Below are 18,468 nucleotides of genomic sequence, written 5' to 3' on the forward strand. Positions count from 1 at the left end.
CAACTAACCGACTTAAATCTGAATATCTTTTGAATATCAAATTTCAAAATTAAGTTGAGGAATTTTAGGCATTGGTTATTAAGATTCTTTAGATATTTTTTAAGTTAATATCTTTTCGAATATTAACTTAAAATGGAATATTTTCAAATTAAGTGGTTACAACTTAATTTTTGATATTTAATTAAATTTAAATTTGAAAATATTTAAGTTCTAGATTTTTTCTAATACAACTTAAGTTAGATATTTTTTCAAATTTTGTGGAAAAGATACTTAGTCAAATAAGATATTTTCTAGATAGTTATTTCTAGACTACTTATTATTTCTAATATTAAATAGGAAATATTATACATTGTGAAATTAATTATTTATTAATTAATTTTGGTACAATTTATTTTAAGTATATTTTTCCTAGTATTAAACTAGAGATTAATAATTAAGCCTTCTCTACACTTAATTATTTATTTCTTGAATTTAATACATTTAATTAATCTGAAAATTGAATATCTAAGTTGATTTTTATCATCATACTTAAATATTTCTTTTTCATGACATTTAATTAAATAGAAAATTATTTTTAGTTGAAATTTATTTTTTAAACTAAATTTAAATAATTTTCAAAATATATTTTTTCTTTATTTTATTAATCAATTTTCGAAATTGCATTTCTTAAATGCTAGAATTTCGAATTTTATCTTGAAAAATAGATTAAGTTGTAAATTAATTATTTATTTTAATTAATTCTTGGATCAACTTAAATCAATGATTTTTTTCATTTATTGATTAATTTAAAATAAATTGAATTAAAATATATTATTAGAAATTGAATTAATTAGTCAAAGGAAAATCTAGATAGATGATATTTTTGCTTGAAGTATTTTTCTAGTGTACTTAATTAAATAGAAAATTAATATTTAAGTTGATTTTCATCATCATACTTAAATATTTGAAATTTTTCTTATATATATTTAATTAAATAGGAAAATTATATTTTTTGTTGTAAATTAATTTTATTAATTAATTTTGGGCGAACATTAAATTAGAATAATTTTTTCAGGATTAATTTTTTTTTATTATTTTAACATGCATTTTCGAAAATTGTATTCTTAAATACTTTAATTTTTCGAAATGCAATATATATTTATAGAAAATTAAATTTGAGTTGTAAATTAATTTGTATTAATTTTGTAACAACTTAAATTGAATATTTTTCTAAATATTTATTGGAAATTATTACTAAGATGGAAATAATTCATGTTATTTTCATATCCATCTAAGTAAAATTTATATTTAGAATTTTCCATTCTAAATTGGAAATTTTAATAAAATAAATATATATTTAAAATAAATAGAATAAATAAAGAGAATCAAAGAAAATACAACTCTTTTTAAATAATGAGCTTTATTATTAAGATATTCGATCTCCATTGTGGGTTTTACACCGCGTTTGTTTTAGTGAGTAATCCTCCCTAATGGAGGAACGTTCATTAGAAATTTCGCACCGTTTAACCTCGCATGATAAGTAGTTTGTAAGTGTTTTGTATGGTATGGATCACCCTAATGGTGGCGACCATACTTGACTTGCAAATTATGAAACAATGGTGGAAGCTCATAAGATAGAATTGCCTTGACTCTCGCCTAAACGGGACAACGCTAAATTCCAATCTTGATCGAATAAAAGGTTGCTAGAATGGTTATCATTTTAGATGAGCTGACAACTCTATTCAATGGATGATGCTTTGACTCTCGCCTAAACGGGACCTTTGTATCGCCTTGTTGAAAAACCTTGGAAATTATTTAGGATTGTATGTTTTAGTATTTTCACTTGTCATTCCTACTTGCTAGATGCTTATAATTTCTGAATTGTGTATGAATTTATATTGAACCATGTTATTTTCTGTTATTAAGTTGTAGTTTAATTTCGAATCTTCATTGTTGGTCTAACATGTTTGTTTTTCTAATGAGATAAATCCCTAATGGATTTTCACCATTAGACATACATAATAGTGTAAGATCTCGAAAGATAAATATTGTATATGCGACATCTAGCTGTTCATCAATTGATGACACCTTAGACTAGTATTTTTACGATATGAAACAAGAAGATTGTATAAATAAGATTACTTTGTCTTTCGCTAATCGAAGCATCGTTGGATTCTTATTTTAAACGAAATTATCCTAATTCCTCTTAGCTTATTCATTTCGAATTAGCTCAATAATATATCATTGGATGAATGGTCTATAAATCATTTCATGTCATTATATTTTCTCTTAAGAAATTAAATGACGCATATGATTATAATCCCGAAATTCTATTTCCAATTGATATAAATCCTCAATCTTAGAAATCTCCTACTTGTATGGGCAAAACTGACTTAGAGTTTGTATTAGTAGTGGTGGTCCAAGATAAAATTACTCATTATATTTGGTATAAATTTAAGTCTTTGACTTTAATTTTAGATTCCAAATAGAAATTTTCTTATATTTCTAATTCCACAATACAATACAGTTACACTTTCTCAAGTGTTTAATATCCATCTTATATTAATGGATTAAAACTGTATGGAATATGAGTTAGGTATTCTGTGACCACGATCCACTTGCAGTATTCTAAGAACTCGTTGATGTAACTAAACCTATGTCAACAAAAGACACTACTATTTTTTAATCTATGGCATTTGTATCTTGTTCATAGTGGATTTAACAAGATCAATCTCTGCAAAGAGTTAATATGCCTATATCCAGTGAAAGTAAGTTCATCTCATTCGCAGATGGATGTACATTCAGGGGTGGATATGAGTTTTTCGTTGTATTCTTAAAACGATCACTCTAGATTATACCTTATGCAAAGAAATTTGAAATGTTTGAAAAATTTCATTAATTTCTAGCAATGGTTAAAACCATTAAAGTAAGTGGTTAAAGATCTTGCGAACTGATAGGGGTGGAGAAATAGTTAGTAGATATGCAGTTCAAAGATCATTAATTGGATTTTTGAATTATATCCAAACTTACCTCCCTAGAAATTTCGAGTTGCATGTTGATGATTAGTTACTAGTCATTGCCTAATTCCTTCTATGGTAATACAATTTCAGAATGATGTAATGATTGTATACTTAATGTAAATCATTACTAGATTCATGGATGACCTAATCAAAATCTTAAGAAAAGCTAGAACTGTTAACCATGGTTTGTTAGCTATTCTAAATGATTAGGGGTGGACCATCCCATAGTCAATAGATAAGAAAGTGTTTGTTTAAACAAATACTACTTTTCTAAGAAAATGACTAAGTCTGAAAACAAGTAGCAAATAAAGGAGATATTTAATTCTTGATTCCAAAAGTGTTCTATCATCTTACATATGATGAACCCACTACCTCTGTTGTCTTGTCACAACCAAAGAGGTTAATACCATTAGTTTTCTTCGACATAATTCACGGTACCTTGTCGTAGTGGGAGAGTTTCTAGGAACTCACCTTCTTATGACTTAAGAGACACTAGTGATTAAAATCCATTGTGAGTTTAAACAAGTAATGGATTGTCAAGATAAGAAACTAAGAAGAAAGCCAATAGAACTATGGTTTAATCCATTCACATGGAGTAACCTAAAGTTTTCTATTACAAGGATATAAAAGGAAATTTTCGTTTATAAGTCCATTCAATGGACTTAACAAAACTTCCTGTTCCTAGTATTATAGGTTTGAGTTTATCTAAACCTATGGCTTGTGGTATACCTGGTAATTACTTACTCTAATGCAAGCAACTTACTTTAGTAAGATGCTGAAGCATTTTCTTTCTAATGGCAATCTATAGAAGCTTCACAACTTCTTAGACATAGATTTTATTTATCTAAGGAAAAGTCTCAACTATTCCAGAAAAGATAAAGCCATGAAAGAATTTCTTAAATCAACAGTGAGAGGTCTTAGATATGCTTTTGTATGCCTTAGACCAGACACCTGCTGTTGAGTGGGAGTAATGAGTAGGTATCAGATTAATCCAGGAGAAGAACATTGGAAGACAATCAAGTAAATCTTAAGATGAAGAAGAGGAACTATATGTTAGTCTATAAGGGTGTGTTTAGAACTCTTAGACTACACCATATCAGATTTCGAAATTTGCCTTTGTGCTAGTAAATCTTTCTGATAAGATGGTGGTTACTCTGGGGGTGGAATAGTGATTTTGGAGAAGTGTAAAAACCTATCTGAATTCTCTAGGTCTACCAGATAGGGACTGAATGTTAAAGCTGCAGGAAAGGTACTTATTCAGTCTAAGCAAAGTTCTATACATCTTTGGCACCATTCCAAATTGCCTTAAACTACTAGTGTTAATTTTCTGATTAACCAAAAGTAGTTGCCAAAGATATAGAATCCAGTATCCGAAGAGAGTAGACATATAGAGAGGAATTTCACATTATCAATGATTTTGTGATTAAGGAAGAGTAATAGTAGAGAAAAGGTTGTGGTTAATTCAACCTTTCAGATCCTATTACGAGGAGTTTACTACTACTACACTTGATTTGTATATCAAGGTGTTGAGATTATTTGAAACGCACTTTTTGTTTTATATTAGTGCAAGTGGGAGTTTGTTGGGTTTTATGCCCTTAATAAAACTCATTTCAATATAATCAGATTTACTTATTAATATAGATCAGAAATAACATTTAATGTTGCATGGTTAACATGATTTATTTCATGATTATATGTACATAATGTATAGATTCATCCGAAACCCTTTTCACATACTTGATCCTGTTTATTGTGCTGTCAACACATTGGAAAGTAAACATGACTATGTGAATAAAGTTTCCTAGATTTATCAAACACAGGGTTTTACTGATATGATAATCTTCAACAAGAGTTTACTTGTATTTGGAGAAATACTATGTTCTTTCCAGAACATTGGTTAAAGTAAAGCTCAGGTTGGATGCATGGAGTATGCATCGGAAGGGACCGATATTGAACTTTGACTTAGATTTAATTAAACTTACCGTAAAATCTATTCAAGTCAATATCGCCTAGTTGATCCTAGATCAAATGATCTTAATCCTGTTATGATTAGGCTCAATCTTGAAAGGCTATTCGTGTTCCTTGAATTGTTAGTTAAGCCTACTTTTAGGTCAGGGTGATACGTACTTTTTGAGAACACGGTAGTGCAATTGAGTGGGAGCGAATAGTAAGCAAAGGATGATCACCTTCGAGCTTGACCAAACGAAAATAAATGGTGGAGATCTCATTTCACATAAGCTGAAATATCATTTATACGGGGTCAAGTGTTTTAAGGATAAAATACATAGTAGGGTGTTACGGTAATTTAATCCCTTTACTGTGTAGATCATTCATATAGAGGATAATTGATCAAATTAGGATTATAACAATGGATAACTAATGATGTGTCTATATGGTGGAACATATAGAGCATTCTATATACTGAGAGTGCAATTCTAAGTTCTATGCGTGGATTCAACGAAGAATTAATAAGTTAGTGAATTTTAGTGCTAAATTCTTGATCTACTTATTGGAAGCTCGGTTATATAGACCCATGGTCCCCCCACTAGTTGAGATAATATTGCTTGTAAGACTCATGTAATTGGTTTTGATTAATCAATTATAATTCTCAAATTAGACTATGTCTATTTGTGAATTTTTCACTAAGTAAGGGCGAAATTGTAAAGAAAGAGTTTATAGGGGAATATTTGTTAATTATGATACTTTGTATGGTTCAATTAATAAATATGATAAATTACAATATTATTTAATAATTATTTATAGTTATTAAATAGTTAGAATTGGCATTTAAATGGTTGAATTAGGAAATTGGCATTTTTGAGAAAATCAGATACAAAAGGTGTTAAAATTGCAAAATTGTAAAAAGCAAGGCCCAATCCACTAAGTGTATGGCCGGCCACCTTTGTAGCTATTTTAAGTTGATTTTTTCATTATTTTAATGCCATATAATTCAAATCTAACCCTAGTGGAATGCTATAAATAGATAGTGAAGGCTTCAGGAAAATTAGACTTTTCTTCTGAGACTTTCTGAATCAGAAAAAACCTTAGCCTTCTCTCTCTTCTCTAGCCGCCACTCTCACTCTCTCTTCTTCCTTGATAATTTCTAACTACCTTAGTGATTAGAGTAGTGCCCACACACATCAAGTGATACCTCAATCATAGTGAGGAAGATCGTGAAGAAAGATCATCAGCAAAGGAGTTTCAGCATCAAAGATTCAGAGAAAGAGATCCAGGTTCAGATATTGATAATGCTCTGCTACAGAAAGGAATCAAGGGCTAGATATCTGAACGGAAGGAGTCATATTATTCCGCTGCACCCAATGTAAGGTTTCTTAAACTTTATATGTGTTTAATTTATCGTTTTAGAAAGTTCTTATTTAGGATGTTAATCAACATACTTGTGAGTAGATCTAAGATCCTGGTAAAATAAATTCCAACACTAGCGACCAGACCTGTGTATTTTATCCAACTCCTCAAGGTGGGCATAATCCTTTGGGCTTAGCAAGATGTGACTTGAGCTCCTCGAAGAGCTTCCCGGACATGATCACTAAGTCCTAACGGTTATCCCAAGGGGTTTGCCATAATTATTCCCAGTATTTATAATTTCATGCCACATGGCTTACTCCTGGTTTGCCACGTGCATTGGGAGAAATTAGGGGCAACATTTACCCCCAAGTCTCGTTTTGCACCTTTGTAAAATGAGACTTGCCATCTATTTCAAGAAAGGACGTCATCAGAAGTCATCCAACATGCGCGTAAATTATTTATAGTTCATAATCATTTTCCTCGTTTTTGGTAAAAACAATTTGATTCTTGCCTCTTTGATGGAAACCTTCATTAATATCTCTATTAGGCAAATATTCGAGTATTGCAACTACCCTTTTTATAATATTTCTCTATCAGGCTATCCTAGCCATTGGATCAATGAAATTTCAATAGTTTTTGCCCTGATTGTTGGATGGTTGTTGATCAATATTCACCCTAAAAGGTCTATAATAGCCCGTGTCCTTTTCCTTATGAAATTTTTACTCACTCATCATTTTTCTTTTTCGAAGTTTTTCTAATTCTCGCAAAAATTCTAGACTTTCTAGACTAGATTTTGCTCTTTCTTTGTCACTATAAAGTGAAGTGTTACCGACATATGGTGGTAAAGTCAATGCATGCCCTCCAAGTTCTATTTGGCTTTGGAACTAATACAGAGTTTGAGACTCAGACTCTGTAGAAGGCTTCTTTGATGAATTTATTGTTCCAAAGTTTTTCCACCTCTTCCTTTAGTGCATTGGCTCTCTCTTTGTCGAGTAATCTCCTTTTCTGTTGAATCAGCTTAAAGTTGTCAATATTTATTTTGAAGCATGACTTATCACGATGGGGCTTATTCCCTCCATGTCTTCGTGTGACCAGGCAAAAACTTCTCTGTTCTCCCTTAAGATTTTGATCAAGTCAGATCTTATGTCCTTAGGGAGTTCTTTACTGATCTTGATTAGTCTAGAGGGTTGTTTGGGGTCTAATGGAACCTCTCCAACTCTTCAATTGGACCAACCCCTGTATCAGTATCCCCAAAATGGGGATCAATGTCTTCGACTCTGTTCTGGGCGAGTCCTCAATGCCGACAAGTACTAGCTATACATTTGAGGGATTTGGATGCTTTTCCCCTAGTTGTGATGGATAGGTTGTAACACTCTCGTGCTACTAGTTGGTTTCCCTTCAGGCAGCCTATTCCACCCTTGGTAGGAAACTTGATGAGGAGGTGAAAGATGGATGAGACCGCATTTAGGTCATATAGGGCTGGATGGCCAATCAAGGCATTGTATGGTGATACGATATCCAATACCACAAACAATGCCATAGTAGTGACACTCTTGGGGATTGTTCCCACAGTCAATGGTAGGCTAATGAGCCCAGCTAGTGCCATACCATTTCCTGTGAATCCATATATGAGATGTTCACAGGTTTCTAAATCCTTTGGTCCCAAACCCATCCTCTCCAATGTGGACATGAAGAGGATATTGGTTAATGACCTATTATCAATCATTGTTCTTGCTACTATCATATTGGTGATTTGTACTTCTACCACTAAAGGGTCATTGTGTGGGTATCAAATGTGGCTGGTGTCATCCTCAGAGAATGTGATTGATTCATATTTATATCGAGGTTGTTCGAGAGCTCGCTCATGGACCGCCAACACATCGTCACTCAGCTCATGTCTAAGAGACTAAGTAATTTTCCTTGGGAATTTTTGGAGTTTTTAGCCAAATGACGTCATCTAGATATCACATCTAAGCAACCCATAACAGGAGGAGGTAACAGTTTTTGGTCATCCCCAGCCACCTGTTGTTGTTGCCGTGGGAGTTGATTGTTGTCACGACGTACGTATCTCCTCAAATAGGGGTTGTCTTGTCTGATGCAGAACTCTTTTTTTTACTTCAGATTGTTGCACTCATTAGTGTCATGACTGTAATCATTGTGGATTTGGAAAAACTTGTTCATGTCTCCTTTGCTAATATTCTTTCTCATGGGATAAGGCTTACGATATGGCACCACTGAGTGAGTTGCATTGTAGATGTTTTCTCTCATTTTAAGGAGGATGTTGTAGGTAGTGAACCTTAGGGCTTGATCCTGCCTGGTTAGCTCAGGGCTATTCTTTGGTTGCTTGCTATCATTGTTGTTATTACCGCCACTATTGATATTCCCCCTCTTGCCATTGTTGGAGCCATTCTTACCATTGCCTCCCTGAGAGCTTTGGCTATTTGAGCTTGTTCTGTTCTTTTTGTTCTTAGCTTAGTTGAAGCCTTGAGCATTTTGCTGGGCTTCTTCCAATTTAATGAACTCATTAATCCTGTCCAAGAAATCTCGCATGGTATGGGTTAGTTTCTGCCTTGTATCTTTCCACGGCCGACTTCCTACTAGAATGCCCCCATGATAGCAACCTATTTGCCATCATCACTTAGATTTCTCACCTTAGTTGCTTTGCACAAAGCACTGGATATAGTCTTTAAGCAACTCGTCAGGATTTTGCTTGACGGCAACTAAGTCACTCAATTTTACCAGTGTCTATCAGACTGAAGAAAACTGGGTATAGAATAACCCTTCAAACTTGTCCCAACAAGTGATCCTCCCTGGGGTAATTTGGTGAACCACTATTGCGCTTTGTTCGTGAGGGTTGCAGGAAAGATTGGACATCTGAGGTCATCCCTAATCCCTTGAAGGTCCAATTGGATTTTTAAGTTTTCAACATGAGTTAGGGGGTCTTCATTACCCGTGTACTTGCAAGTAGACATTTTGAATTTTGCTAGAATAGGGAGGTCATTGATCGTTTTTGAGAAAGCAGACCCCCTCCTCCTTTCTAGTTCTAAGTCAATGCGTTACGGTGTAGTAAGATCCTTGACTAATTGAGTTAACTCATCCAACCAAGCCTTACACGTTCAAAGACTGATCCGGATCTTGGCCTTCCTCCTGCATTTTGACTGTCAGCCCTTCCATTGACTAGAGGAGGTATTTGGCCATCTCTACCCTTTTAAGGAAGATTTTTGGGTTGATGTTGCCTATTAGGGGCATACGACCCTTCGACTTGGTAACCGCCAGCCTAGGATTCAGTTCGTCATTGGCCCGACTTTCAGCTTCGTCATTGCCATGACCATCGGAGTAGTTAGGATGATAATCACAATTGATCTCGGGGTCTTCCCTTCTCCCTCTGGGCCTACTATTTCTCAGGTAATCATTGCCCTCTCATGGTTTGTTGTAGGGCTGCCACTCCTAGTGTTGGGTTGTCCTTCCACCATCTCTACAATGGTCACCATTATTAATTCTGGAGTTTCCCCTACCCCTCTCATTGAGACGAACATTATGGGAGTCATCTCGTCCCATATAGTGACCGGGTAGGACTTGTTCATCTGCAGGGAGTGATCGATTGTTGTTGTGGGGAACCCTATTGAAAAGGTGACTCTAGCTCTCTTTTGGTTCCTTGGGCGTTCTTCAGGCCTGTAGACCACCCTCTCCCATTGGTTTCTCAGGGTATGGACTTCCTATGGATAGGTTCGATGGTCTTAAGACATTTATTGGTTATGGGCGTCAATACCCAACCCTTGAGTGTTTTGGTTGAAATAGCTTCGTATTAAGTCAACATCTTCTTGAGTGTGGCGATCTTGGTCATCTTGGCACCTCCTCATATCTCGAGCATGATCTTCCAACATAGATTGGAACTCTCTCCTTTGGTTAGCGAGACTTTCAGTTAGGGTCGCTCGAGTTTTAGTTTGCTCCTGGTGTATAGTTTGGAACTGACCTTGCATTTGGCCTATCGTGCATCTCGCAACTGATCCATCTCTGGGTCAATTCCTTCGATATCCACATGGGCTTCATTCTATGGTCTAAAGATACCAGGGCCTTGACTAGTTTGAGTTTGGTCCGTGCCGTCTTTAGGTGGGATAGAGTTTTTGGTATTGCCCCTTCTCGTGGCACCGTCAGTAGCGCCACCTCTACCTGTAGTAGCATTAGTGGTATGCCCAGCCGTTATCTGCCCAGTAGCGATAGTTTGGCCGGTGGTCCCATGACCAGCAGTAGTCTGGCTAGCATCGTTAGTGGTAGTTGCACCACCATTACCACGATGCGGGGGTCGCTCTCCATTATTTTTGGCGAGATTGCTCACTAATGGAACTTGTTGGGCATTCTCCACCTCCTCATCAGGTTGTTCTTGAGATCTTCGGGTTAACACTACTTTTTTCGTTCCAGCAAGGACATATCCTTTAGACGATTATAAGGGGGGTAGGTGATTCGGCTACATCAACTACTCAAGCATCTTAAGTGGTAACATATGGTCCAGCAACAGAAACCGATGACGTCATATAAATTTCCTCGCCTAATGTTTCCGGTTCTGGTCTCCAACAGTGGAAAATTAAACGAAGGTAATCTTTTTCTAATAGGAGCTAGCAGCACTCGATAAAATGAAAGGAGTTCTAAGTCAACGACAGAAGTTTGATTATATATCATCGTCCGCAGCGGAAATTAAAAACATTAAGATTTTGGTCAAAGCTCTCAATGAAAGTACCAAAATATTGATTGGATTTTTAGCCAACTGACGCAGAGTCGTAATAAATGAAATTTAAACCAAAATCGTAACAATAAATAAAAATAATGATACTAGAATTTGCAATAAATGTAAGAAAGACACCAAAATTTAAAGATGTTCGGTCCCAAATTTCGGTAATAGTCTACTTCCCTTGTGTTTTCTTAATCAGAGTTGCAAAAGTCAAGAATAGGCTCTTGACTGCAAAAAATAAAAGGTGTTTTTTCTCTAAGTACTCAAAATCGCAGATCTCCTTCCCAGGTCATGGATGACCCCTTAGGGAAAAGGTCGGTGCTTCTTGCTTCAAGAGTCGACAACAATGCGGAGCTATCTCAACCGTCTCCTTAGTTTTTGGAGGTGCTTGAAGTCTGATTTTTGTGATAATATCCCACTATTTTTCGTGGGTTTGTAATTGTCTTTTGAGTTTCTTGTGAGATTTGAATATTTGAACTAGCCACTAACGATAAGGATTTCTCGAGAGTGTGACACGATCATTAACTACTTATGGGGATAGAAGCTAATACTTGGGGGTGCGCCCCTAAAATCCAACATGAGGAGGGTGTCAATTGTCATCTCGGAGTAACCTCGTGAGACTCATTCTAGAGGATACAGGAGAAAGTTATTTTTTTTTCTTAAATTAAATAAAATGATACTTCGTCAACTTTTTAAGTACTAATCATCCTAATTTCTAAAAAGTAGTGTAAAATTATTGTTTGAATGGGACAGAACAAAGTCACATCCAAACATAAACTTGTCAAAATACTAGTCTAATATATATGCATAGACATACACATCCATTTGGACCATTTACTTTTTCTGCAATCACATTTGGATTGGAAGTGAGAAATATCCCCTCAAATCCTACTATTCTCATCAACATAATCATATCCCCCAATAGCGCACACCATATATGCAAATGGATAACAGTATGAGTTTATCAAACATTGTTGTGTGCATGTATTTTTGTAGAGATTATTCGTTACCAGAGTTTAGATTAGATTTAGATAGCACATGGCATACATAGAGTGGTGGCAATCATGTCTTCTGGACCCCACATTTTACAGATGATGACATCATCATCATCACACCGTCCGTTACATTGACTTTTTCCTTTAGTTTTATTTCGCTCACGTGTTTGACCAGACCACGCATGGAAGGCACGTGCTTCCAGATGGCTAGGTTTTGATTTGATCCTCTAACAACATGTGCTGCTGCTGCCTCTGCGTCCTTAAAACTCTACTATTATTATTATTATTAAAGTTGTTTGTGGCATAAGTATAGTTAAGGGGTATTTGAAGTGGAGTGTTTAATATAAATTAATTGTAAGAAAATCTGTAAACTGTGTTTAGATGTGTATAGTAATATGTAATTATATTTCTGTTAATTGAATTACACTATTTGGTTGAATACAAGAATCTTATATATTATTTTAAAAATTTAAATAATTTTTTTATTATATTTATTTAATGTTAATTATATATAAAAATAAAATAATTATTTATTAGAGAAATATATTTATTAATTAGTAAATATTAAATTTTATTGTATTTTTTATTAATTAAAATAATCATTTTTATATATTTTATCACTATGTTATTTATTTATGTTCGCTATGTCATTTATGTATGCTATCTGCATAAAATTTATGTGTAATGCATGTATATATATGTTATTGCGAATAACATAAAAAATAGCTTAATTAAAAAAAAAACGATCTCACAAACTAAATTGTAAAATTTTATTTATAATATCAAAATATTGATTGCATTTAAATATATTTATTAATTTAAAAGTGTTATTCAAATTAATATAATGGAAGAAAATAATTTAATCTCACCATTTTTTAAGGTATCAATATTACCCCCTCAAGCGTAGTTATATTACTAAGGAATCACATTCCAAGCTTAAACCCTCAAAACAAATAAGGCAATGTTTCGCATTACTATTCCCTTGCTACCATTAACTCATTCTAAACAGCCCCTTAAGTTTATCTTCTAGTTATAAATTAATACTTAAATTAATTTTTTTGGCGGTAAAAATACATTCCGTTAATATTTTGTTACAAATTAGGTACCTAACGTTAACTTCTCAGTTAAATGGCAACTAAATAAATACGTAGCAATTTCTAATTAGTCTAAGTCATTATTTTCAATTTTTTATTTAAGAAATAAAAAAAATATTATATAAAAATATGATCAATTAAAATAACTAAACAATATAATTGGAAAAAAGAAAGAATTTTTTTTTAAAATTTCACCTTCGCATCAAAACTCAACAACTGAGAAACTTTTTCAAAACTCAAGTATTTTATCATCTATAAAGAAAAATTCTTAAAATCATCATAGTGAACAAAGAAAACTTGTCAACTCCTCATTCAGATCTCAATCAGACTTCGCACAGAGTCAAATAGAGAGGGGGATCCTGTTGGAAATTATTTTACCAGGATCTTAGATCTACTCACAAGTATGTTGATTAAAACCCTAAATATGAACTTTCTAAAACGATAAAATAAACACATATAAAGTTTAGTAAACCTTACATTGGGTGCAGCGGAATATAATGACTCCTTCCGTTCAGATATCTAGCCCTTGATTCCTTTCTGTAGCAGAACATTATCAATATCTGAACCTGGATCTCTTTCTCTGAATCTTTGATGCTAAAACTCTTTCTTGCTGAAAGTCTTTCTTCACGATCTTCCTCACTATGATTGAGGTATCACTTGCTGTGTGTTGGCACTACTCATACACTAAGGTAATTTTGAAATTTAAGGAAGAAGAAAGAGAGAGTGGGTTCGGCCAGAGATAGGAAGAGAGAAGGCTCAAGTTTTTCTGATTCAGAAAGTGTCAGAAAAAGTGTAGAAATTTAGTGTAAATTTCCTGAAGCCTTCACTATCTATTTATAGCATTCCACTAGGGTTAGGTTTGAATTATTTGGCATTAAAATAATGAAAATATCAGAGGGAAAACCCCTACAAAAGTGGCCGGCCCTACATGGTGGATTTGGGCCTCACTTTTTGCAATTTTGCAGTTTTATCTTTTCTGCATCTGATTTTCTCAAAAACGCCAATTTTCTAATTCAACCATTTAAATGCCAATTCTAACTATTTAATAACTATAAATAATTATTAAATAATATTGTCATTTATCATATTTATTAATTGAACCATACAAAGTATCATAATTAACAAATATGCCCCTAAAACTCTTTCTTTACAATTTCGCCCTTACTTAGTGAAAAATTCACAAATAGACATAGTCTAATTTGAGAATTATAATTGATTAATCAAAACCAATTATCTGAGTCTTACAAGCAATATTATCTCAACTAGTGTGGGGACCATGGGTCTATATAACCGAGCTTCCAATAAGTAGATCAAGAATTTAGGACTAAAATTCACTGACTTATTAATTCTTCGTTGAATCCACGCATAGAACTTAGAATTGCACTATCAGTATATAGAATGCTCTATATGTTCCACCATATAGACACATCATTAGTTATCCATTGTTATAATCCTAATTTGATCACTGATCCATAATATGAATGATCTACACTGTAAAGGGATTAAATTACCGTTACACCCTACAATGTATTTATTCCTTAAAACACTTGACCCCGTATAAATGATATTTCAGCTTATGTGAAATGAGTACTCCACCATTTCTGTTCGTTTGGTCAAGCTCGAAGGAGATCATCCTTTGCTTACTATTCGCCAGATAGAAGCTATAGATTCCATGTTTATGCTAGCGCTCCCACTCAATTGCACTACTGTGTTCCCAAAATGTACGTATCACCCTGACCTAAAAGTAGGCTTAACTAACAAATCAAAGAACACGAATAGCCTCTCGAGATTGAGCCTAATCATATCAGGATTAAGATCATTTGATCTAGGATCAACTAGGCGATATTGACTTGAATAGATATTACGGTAAGTTTAATAAATCTAAGTCAAAGTTCAATATCGGTCCCTTCCGATGCATACTCCATGCATCCAACCTGAGCTTTACTTTAACCAATGCTCTGGAAAGAACATAGCACTTCTCCAAATGCAAGTAAACTCTTGTTGTAGATTATCATATCAGTAAAACCCTATGTCTGATAAATCTAGGAAACTTTATTCACATAGTCATGTTTACTTTCCAATGTGTTGACAGCACAATAAACAGGATCAAGTATGTGAAAATGGTTTCAGATGAATTCATACATTATGTACACATAATCATGAAATAAATCATATGAACCATGCAACATTAAATGTTATTTCTTAATAATATTAATAAGTAAATCTGATTATATTGAAATGAGTTTTATTTAGGGCATAAAACCCAACAGATCCAAATTTAGAAGTTTTCATGGTGCTTTGTTTGGGCCATAGACACCGGAGTTGCTCCGTCCAACATTGGGGTTCTCTGATGCTTGCAATCTTGGTGGGTGGGAATCTCATCCGTTGATTGTGGGTGGGAATCTCATCCGTTGATTGTGGGTGGAACGCTTCACCGGGGTTTGGTGGAGGTACCGCTGGAGATGAAGCATGTGGGAAGAAAGAGAGATGACTCGACTAGGTTTATTTTTAGGTATTTATTTTTTATTTTTTTATTCATTCAGTTTCTATTTTTAATATTAATAACTTAATATTAATGTTAAATTTAGTTTATTATTATTGTTTGACATTTTAAACGAATCTTTACTTTTCTTTAAATAAAAAATCAAAACTAAATGGCTTTGACCAATCAGAAGTTCCAAGTATTTATCTAGTTGGCATTTAACTGAAAAATTAACATCAAGTACCTCATTTGTAATAAAATATTGACGGAAAGTATTTTTACCACAAAAAAATTAACTTAAGTATTAATTTGCAATTAGAAAATAAACTTAAGTATTTACGCCTCAAGTAATTAGGTACTAAAAGTTTATTCCCAAATAGTGAAAGAGGGACAATAGTTTGAGAATTGGGTAGGCTATAACTTTGTGTATGTTTTTTTCTTATTTGTGGAATAGTGATGATGGATAACTTTGTTCATATATGGTCTTATACCATGTCTTCTTCGAGTGTTTCCTGGTTCCACTATAGGTCAACGAACCTTTTTGATTCCTTTGTGTTCATTCATTTTTTAATCCAGTTGTGTGTTTATCATGTAGATCTGTTGGTGTTTCCATCTCTCTCCCTTGACTTCTTTCCTTGTTGCTTTTCTACTTATTTCTCATTTAAGCTTTCTTGTATTCCTCTTCTTTCTGCCTGTGTGCTTTGTTCCTTTGTCACTCATGCTTTTTCCTTTTGTCTCCCTTGACTTGTTTCTTTGTTTATCGTTTCTTGTGTCTGGTGTTTGTTGCATGTTTCTATTTTCTACCTAGTGGTGTGGGGTCAGTTGTAGTTTTTGTGTTGCCCACGTGTTGTTGAGTGTAGTTGGTGGAGGTTAGTATAGTGTCATGGAGTTAGTTAAGATTCCTGAGGTGGTGGGTGGGGGTAGAAATCTTTCTTTGTTTGATGACACGATTTCATTAAATGGATATGCTTCTACTATCAAAAATTTATTGTCCCTTTGCCTTTTTGGAAAACTAATTGCTCCTCAGTGTGTGGATGAGAACTTCATTAAAAGCTATGCTCTTAAGGAGTGGAAATGTCATATTTCAGTATCACTTGTCCAGACGACCACCAAAAAGTTTAACTGTTTTGAGTTAGTTTTTGAAAATGAGGATGATAGACTTAAAGCTTTGGCCAACAGCCCGTGGAATGTTAAAGGGTGCCTATTACTTCTCAATACTTGGGACCCTAGCCTTGATGTAGAAGCCTCATTTTCTACTGCGCGGTTATGGGTCCAAATACATAAGCTTCCCTTGGATTAGTTTTCTATAATTAATGGAAACAATCTTGGGGCTCTTGCTAATTCGGTTGTGGAGGTCAAACTTGATGATAATAAACCGGCCACATTGAAGAAATGGCTCAGGGTTTTTGTGGATGTCTCTATTGAAAATTCGTTGTTCTCTGGTTGCTTCATTGAGGTACGAAAAGGCATTAAACATTGGGTTCATTTTAAATATGAAAACATTGGTGTTTTATGCTATCACTGTGGCCGACTTGGCCATTTACGTAGTGGTTGTGCTCAGGCAGCCCCTGATACAGTCGCAAATGCCAATGGGAATTCTTTCCCCTATTTGGACCGTGGCTGAACATGGGTTTCCATTATATCGACTGTTTCTCCGAGAAAAAGTATGTGTATCGTGAGAGAGCAACACCCAAGGATGATTGGAATGATTCACCGGTTTCCTTGAATTCCCCTGTTGGACTTTGCGTGCCCAGCACTGGAGCTGTTCTTCCCCAGCCTCCGATGAACGACCCTTCTCCGTTTTTGAGAATTCTGTAAAAGATTATTCCAGGCCCTCTATTGATGAAACGTGCTGCCAAGAAGTCGGTGTGACTTCTCAAGACATGCTCAGGCACACATGAGGAAGGTCTTTCCTCTTTGGGTAGAAAGCTAGCATTTGTTGATGCTGAGAAAGAAAGGTAACCTGACGTATTTCCTATTGTGGATTCGGTATGTTTAAATAGAGAAGATGTTGATGTGGCCTTTGATAACTCAAAGAACAAAGGAGTGTCCTTGCTGGCAGAAAATTCAAATGAAGAATTAGTTAGGCCTGTGGTGAATAATGTGGTAGACATGGCTGGGCCTTCTATGATGGGCCAAAAAATTTCATAATTTAATAGTTCTCTTTATGGGCAAGAAAGGAATGATCAACTTGATGAGAATAGGGCCTTGGCTAAATTTTTACAGGCCGAAGAAACTTTTTTACAAGAACTAAAAATTTTTGGAGAGTTGGACTTACATGAAATCAAAGCTATTGGGAGTGATATTGGTGTACAACCTACTTCTAAACAAAATGAGAGAATCACCCAACTTAAAAAAAGAAAAATATTTGAAGGCTCTTTCTCACAATGTTCTTGTCTTAAGAAAATTCTACGTTAGTGTAACACCCTACTAGTCTAGGCGTGTTAACATGATTTTTAACTTAACTGTGCAACTCGTAGCTAATTAACGAGTTTATTGAAAATCGTGAATAATTAAACCTTTAATTAACTAATTACAAATACCAAATAACATACTTGGATTAAACTGGGATCCCGTTTACAAAAATATTTACAAAAGTTTTACTGTGCAAATTACAAGGGTTTGTCGCCCAGCGACTATACAAAATAAGCATAGCCGTCTCAAAGACCGTACGCTCCATGCCTAATCGCCCCAACATGTACAATCTTCATATGCTCGCTCTCACGATTGCTCAACCTTAGCCTTGCCCTTACCTACACATGCAAAATATATTTGTGAGTCGATAAACTCAGTAAAAATAAAGCATAAATAATAACATAGCAATACCCCTGATTATAATCCAGTGCCCATACACCTAACCATAACC

The sequence above is a fragment of the Cannabis sativa genome, chromosome 3 (assembly GCF_029168945.1).
Source record: "Cannabis sativa cultivar Pink pepper isolate KNU-18-1 chromosome 3, ASM2916894v1, whole genome shotgun sequence".
In the NCBI taxonomy this organism is placed as follows: Eukaryota; Viridiplantae; Streptophyta; class Magnoliopsida; order Rosales; family Cannabaceae; genus Cannabis; species Cannabis sativa.